We start from the raw sequence: 6000 nt of genomic DNA on the forward strand, positions 1-6000 counted from the left end.
GGAACTGCCCACCTTTTTGCTTTTCTGTGCTGTGAGCAGAGACTCTGAAGTTTGATCCTGTTTCCCTCACCGGCCTAGTTCTTGCCCTCTTTTTTAGAGGCTGCAAATACCTCTCAGGTCCTCACCCTCGCAATGATAGGGTCTTTGATCTGGTGCCTCTAACCCCCAGAGAGCCATATTCTAACTTACTCTGGTTTCTCTTCAAAACGAAAAAATCTTTCGCCTTTTACTAAAGATTTCCGTGGAGAGGAACATTTACGAGTTTATTCAATTTTTTTAAGCCTTACCACAGGTGAGGCTGTTTATCATTTGTTTAAAAGAAAAGCATTAGAAGTTGGGGAATATTTAGGAGTTGTCTGCTACTGTTATAAGGGAACATGAGCTTGGTGTTTTATTCCTGATCTCTCTGCTTGCTCATTTGCATAGACAGAGTGTAGGAGAGGTGCATCATGGGAAAGAGCTTGGGCAGTGCATGAGATTGCTTTTCCTTGACTATCTTGAAACTGCACGATAGCAGGCAGTGTATTTTCTCTTTTCTCAACATTCCTGCTGCCAGAGGCCAGACGTCACTCTCCTTTTAAAAGGTGGCACCAAGAGTCATGCTGCGCTTTTCATAGGACTTGCCCGTTATTTGTGCCTGTTGGGGTGCCCATAGAGGGTGGCCAATCCTGAGTCAGATTCCTCTCAGGTACACTTGAAGGGGCTCGTTTGTCTTGTTTCATGTGCCTCCAGCCTAGACAGATCTATACTTATATATTCAGCTTTAATGAAAATACGTGTGAAAAAGGGACTTAAAGTGCATGGCTATTTGCATAGAACAGTGGTGGCTCACAGCCTATCGATTGGAGGGATGGTGGGGAAAGCGTAAAATCGTTGGGGACGAAAGTCCTACAGTGCCACTTCAGTGAAAGCCTGATTCACGCTTCCCGTTCCCCTTGCCCAGCAGCCCCGACACCTCCTAATGAGCTGAGGTGTGTACAAAAAGAATTTGCATATTCCCAGGCAGACACTTGGAACTGCCCACCTTTTTGCTTTTCTGTGCTGTGAGCAGAGACTCTGAAGTTTGATCCTGTTTCCCTCACCGGCCTAGTTCTTGCCCTCTTTTTTAGAGGCTGCAAATACCTCTCAGGTCCTCACCCTCGCAATGATAGGGTCTTTGATCTGGTGCCTCTAACCCCCAGAGAGCCATATTCTAACTTACTCTGGTTTCTCTTCAAAACGAAAAAATCTTTCGCCTTTTACTAAAGATTTCCGTGGAGAGGAACATTTACGAGTTTATTCAATTTTTTTAAGCCTTACCACAGGTGAGGCTGTTTATCATTTGTTTAAAAGAAAAGCATTAGAAGTTGGGGAATATTTAGGAGTTGTCTGCTACTGTTATAAGGGAACATGAGCTTGGTGTTTTATTCCTGATCTCTCTGCTTGCTCATTTGCATAGACAGAGTGTAGGAGAGGTGCATCATGGGAAAGAGCTTGGGCAGTGCATGAGATTGCTTTTCCTTGACTATCTTGAAACTGCACGATAGCAGGCAGTGTATTTTCTCTTTTCTCAACATTCCTGCTGCCAGAGGCCAGACGTCACTCTCCTTTTAAAAGGTGGCACCAAGAGTCATGCTGCGCTTTTCATAGGACTTGCCCGTTATTTGTGCCTGTTGGGGTGCCCTTAGAGGGTGGCCAATCCTGAGTCAGATTCCTCTCAGGTACACTTGAAGGGGCTCGTTTGTCTTGTTTCATGTGCCTCCAGCCTATACAGATCTATACTTATATATTCAGCTTTAATGAAAATACGTGTGAAAAAGGGACTTAAAGTGCATGGCTATTTGCATAGAACAGTGGTGGCTCACAGCCTATCGATTGGAGGGATGGTGGGGAAAGCGTAAAATCGTTGGGGACGAAAGTCCTACAGTGCCACTTCAGTGAAAGCCTGATTCACGCTTCCCGTTCCCCTTGCCCAGCAGCCCCGACACCTCCTAATGAGCTGAGGTGTGTACAAAAAGAATTTGCATATTCCCAGGCAGACACTTGGAACTGCCCACCTTTTTGCTTTTCTGTGCTGTGAGCAGAGACTCTGAAGTTTGATCCTGTTTCCCTCACCGGCCTAGTTCTTGCCCTCTTTTTTAGAGGCTGCAAATACCTCTCAGGTCCTCACCCTCGCAATGATAGGGTCTTTGATCTGGTGCCTCTAACCCCCAGAGAGCCATATTCTAACTTACTCTGGTTTCTCTTCAAAACGAAAAAATCTTTCGCCTTTTACTAAAGATTTCCGTGGAGAGGAACATTTACGAGTTTATTCAATTTTTTTAAGCCTTACCACAGGTGAGGCTGTTTATCATTTGTTTAAAAGAAAAGCATTAGAAGTTGGGGAATATTTAGGAGTTGTCTGCTACTGTTATAAGGGAACATGAGCTTGGTGTTTTATTCCTGATCTCTCTGCTTGCTCATTTGCATAGACAGAGTGTAGGAGAGGTGCATCATGGGAAAGAGCTTGGGCAGTGCATGAGATTGCTTTTCCTTGACTATCTTGAAACTGCACGATAGCAGGCAGTGTATTTTCTCTTTTCTCAACATTCCTGCTGCCAGAGGCCAGACGTCACTCTCCTTTTAAAAGGTGGCACCAAGAGTCATGCTGCGCTTTTCATAGGACTTGCCCGTTATTTGTGCCTGTTGGGGTGCCCTTAGAGGGTGGCCAATCCTGAGTCAGATTCCTCTCAGGTACACTTGAAGGGGCTCGTTTGTCTTGTTTCATGTGCCTCCAGCCTAGACAGATCTATACTTATATATTCAGCTTTAATGAAAATACGTGTGAAAAAGGGACTTAAAGTGCATGGCTATTTGCATAGAACAGTGGTGGCTCACAGCCTATCGATTGGAGGGATGGTGGGGAAAGCGTAAAATCGTTGGGGACGAAAGTCCTACAGTGCCACTTCAGTGAAAGCCTGATTCACGCTTCCCGTTCCCCTTGCCCAGCAGCCCCAACACCTCCTAATGAGCTGAGGTGTGTACAAAAAGAATTTGCATATTCCCAGGCAGACACTTGGAACTGCCCACCTTTTTGCTTTTCTGTGCTGTGAGCAGAGACTCTGAAGTTTGATCCTGTTTCCCTCACCGGCCTAGTTCTTGCCCTCTTTTTTAGAGGCTGCAAATACCTCTCAGGTCCTCACCCTCGCAATGATAGGGTCTTTGATCTGGTGCCTCTAACCCCCAGAGAGCCATATTCTAACTTACTCTGGTTTCTCTTCAAAACGAAAAAATCTTTCGCCTTTTACTAAAGATTTCCGTGGAGAGGAACATTTACGAGTTTATTCAATTTTTTTAAGCCTTACCACAGGTGAGGCTGTTTATCATTTGTTTAAAAGAAAAGCATTAGAAGTTGGGGAATATTTAGGAGTTGTCTGCTACTGTTATAAGGGAACATGAGCTTGGTGTTTTATTCCTGATCTCTCTGCTTGCTCATTTGCATAGACAGAGTGTAGGAGAGGTGCATCATGGGAAAGAGCTTGGGCAGTGCATGAGATTGCTTTTCCTTGACTATCTTGAAACTGCACGATAGCAGGCAGTGTATTTTCTCTTTTCTCAACATTCCTGCTGCCAGAGGCCAGACGTCACTCTCCTTTTAAAAGGTGGCACCAAGAGTCATGCTGCGCTTTTCATAGGACTTGCCCGTTATTTGTGCCTGTTGGGGTGCTCTTAGAGGGTGGCCAATCCTGAGTCAGATTCCTCTCAGGTACACTTGAAGGGGCTCGTTTGTCTTGTTTCATGTGCCTCCAGCCTAGACAGATCTATACTTATATATTCAGCTTTAATGAAAATACGTGTGAAAAGGGACTTAAAGTGCATGGCTATTTGCATAGAACAGTGGTGGCTCACAGCCTATCGATTGGAGGGATGGTGGGGAAAGCGTAAAATCGTTGGGGACAAAAGTCCTACAGTGCCACTTCAGTGAAAGCCTGATTCACGCTTCCCGTTCCCCTTGCCCAGCAGCCCCGACACCTCCTAATGAGCTGAGGTGTGTACAAAAAGAATTTGCATATTCCCAGGCAGACACTTGGAACTGCCCACCTTTTTGCTTTTCTGTGCTTTGAGCAGAGACTCTGAAGTTTGATCCTGTTTCCCTCACCGGCCTAGTTCTTGCCCTCTTTTTTAGAGGCTGCAAATACCTCTCAGGTCCTCACCCTCGCAATGATAGGGTCTTTGATCTGGTGCCTCTAACCCCCAGAGAGCCATATTCTAACTTACTCTGGTTTCTCTTCAAAACGAAAAAATCTTTCGCCTTTTACTAAAGATTTTCGTGTAGAGGAACATTTACGAGTTTATTCAATTTTTTTAAGCCTTACCACAGGTGAGGCTGTTTATCATTTGTTTAAAAGAAAAGCATTAGAAGTTGGGGAATATTTAGGAGTTGTCTGCTACTGTTATAAGGGAACATGAGCTTGGTGTTTTATTCCTGATCTCTCTGCTTGCTCATTTGCATAGACAGAGTGTAGGAGAGGTGCATCATGGGAAAGAGCTTGGGCAGTGCATGAGATTGCTTTTCCTTGACTATCTTGAAACTGCACGATAGCAGGCAGTGTATTTTCTCTTTTCTCAACATTCCTGCTGCCAGAGGCCAGACGTCACTCTCCTTTTAAAAGGTGGCACCAAGAGTCATGCTGCGCTTTTCATAGGGCTTGCCCGTTATTTGTGCCTGTTGGGGTGCCCTTAGAGGGTGGCCAATCCTGAGTCAGATTCCTCTCAGGTACACTTGAAGGGGCTCGTTTGTCTTGTTTCATGTGCCTCCAGCCTAGACAGATCTATACTTATATATTCAGCTTTAATGAAAATACGTGTGAAAAAGGGACTTAAAGTGCATGGCTATTTGCATAGAACAGTGGTGGCTCACAGCCTATCGATTGGAGGGATGGTGGGGAAAGCGTAAAATCGTTGGGGACGAAAGTCCTACAGTGCCACTTCAGTGAAAGCCTGATTCACGCTTCCCGTTCCCCTTGCCCAGCAGCCCCGACACCTCCTAATGAGCTGAGGTGTGTACAAAAAGAATTTGCATATTCCCAGGCAGACACTTGGAACTGCCCACCTTTTTGCTTTTCTGTGCTTTGAGCAGAGACTCTGAAGTTTGATCCTGTTTCCCTCACCGGCCTAGTTCTTGCCCTCTTTTTTAGAGGCTGCAAATACCTCTCAGGTCCTCACCCTCGCAATGATAGGGTCTTTGATCTGGTGCCTCTAACCCCCAGAGAGCCATATTCTAACTTACTCTGGTTTCTCTTCAAAACGAAAAAATCTTTCGCCTTTTACTAAAGATTTCCGTGGAGAGGAACATTTACGAGTTTATTCAATTTTTTTAAGCCTTACCACAGGTGAGGCTGTTTATCATTTGTTTAAAAGAAAAGCATTAGAAGTTGGGGAATATTTAGGAGTTGTCTGCTACTGTTATAAGGGAACATGAGCTTGGTGTTTTATTCCTGATCTCTCTGCTTGCTCATTTGCATAGACAGAGTGTAGGAGAGGTGCATCATGGGAAAGAGCTTGGGCAGTGCATGAGATTGCTTTTCCTTGACTATCTTGAAACTGCACGATAGCAGGCAGTGTATTTTCTCTTTTCTCAACATTCCTGCTGCCAGAGGCCAGACGTCACTCTCCTTTTAAAAGGTGGCACCAAGAGTCATGCTGCGCTTTTCATAGGACTTGCCCGTTATTTGTGCCTGTTGGGGTGCCCTTAGAGGGTGGCCAATCCTGAGTCAGATTCCTCTCAGGTACACTTGAAGGGGCTCGTTTGTCTTGTTTCATGTGCCTCCAGCCTATACAGATCTATACTTATATATTCAGCTTTAATGAAAATACGTGTGAAAAAGGGACTTAAAGTGCATGGCTATTTGCATAGAACAGTGGTGGCTCACAGCCTATCGATTGGAGGGATGGTGGGGAAAGCGTAAAATCGTTGGGGACGAAAGTCCTACAGTGCCACTTCAGTGAAAGCCTGATTCACGCTTCCCGTTCCCCTTGCCC

General features: G+C 45.2%; 6 non-coding genes across 6 annotated transcripts; all 6 read left to right on the forward strand.

The window, feature by feature from the left end:
* Positions 1–185: 185 nt before the first annotated feature.
* On the forward strand, positions 186–300 carry LOC147677102 (U5 spliceosomal RNA). The gene has a single exon (XR_015303100.1). It is a non-coding gene; the product is annotated as a U5 spliceosomal RNA (small nuclear RNA).
* Positions 301–1197: 897 nt separating this feature from the next.
* On the forward strand, positions 1198–1312 carry LOC147677103 (U5 spliceosomal RNA). Its single transcript, XR_015303101.1, has one exon. It is a non-coding gene; the product is annotated as a U5 spliceosomal RNA (small nuclear RNA).
* An 897-nt stretch (positions 1313–2209) lies between these two features.
* LOC147677104 (U5 spliceosomal RNA) lies at positions 2210–2324 on the forward strand. Its single transcript, XR_015303102.1, has one exon. It is a non-coding gene; the product is annotated as a U5 spliceosomal RNA (small nuclear RNA).
* An 897-nt stretch (positions 2325–3221) lies between these two features.
* Positions 3222–3336, forward strand: LOC147677105 (U5 spliceosomal RNA). Its single transcript, XR_015303103.1, has one exon. It is a non-coding gene; the product is annotated as a U5 spliceosomal RNA (small nuclear RNA).
* Positions 3337–4232: 896 nt separating this feature from the next.
* Positions 4233–4347, forward strand: LOC147677106 (U5 spliceosomal RNA). The gene has a single exon (XR_015302832.1). It is a non-coding gene; the product is annotated as a U5 spliceosomal RNA (small nuclear RNA).
* An 897-nt stretch (positions 4348–5244) lies between these two features.
* LOC147677107 (U5 spliceosomal RNA) lies at positions 5245–5359 on the forward strand. The gene has a single exon (XR_015303104.1). It is a non-coding gene; the product is annotated as a U5 spliceosomal RNA (small nuclear RNA).
* The last annotated feature ends 641 nt before the right edge of the window (positions 5360–6000 follow it).

This window comes from Lissotriton vulgaris, chromosome 12 (assembly GCF_964263255.1).
Source record: "Lissotriton vulgaris chromosome 12, aLisVul1.2, whole genome shotgun sequence".
Taxonomy (NCBI): domain Eukaryota; kingdom Metazoa; phylum Chordata; class Amphibia; order Caudata; family Salamandridae; genus Lissotriton; species Lissotriton vulgaris.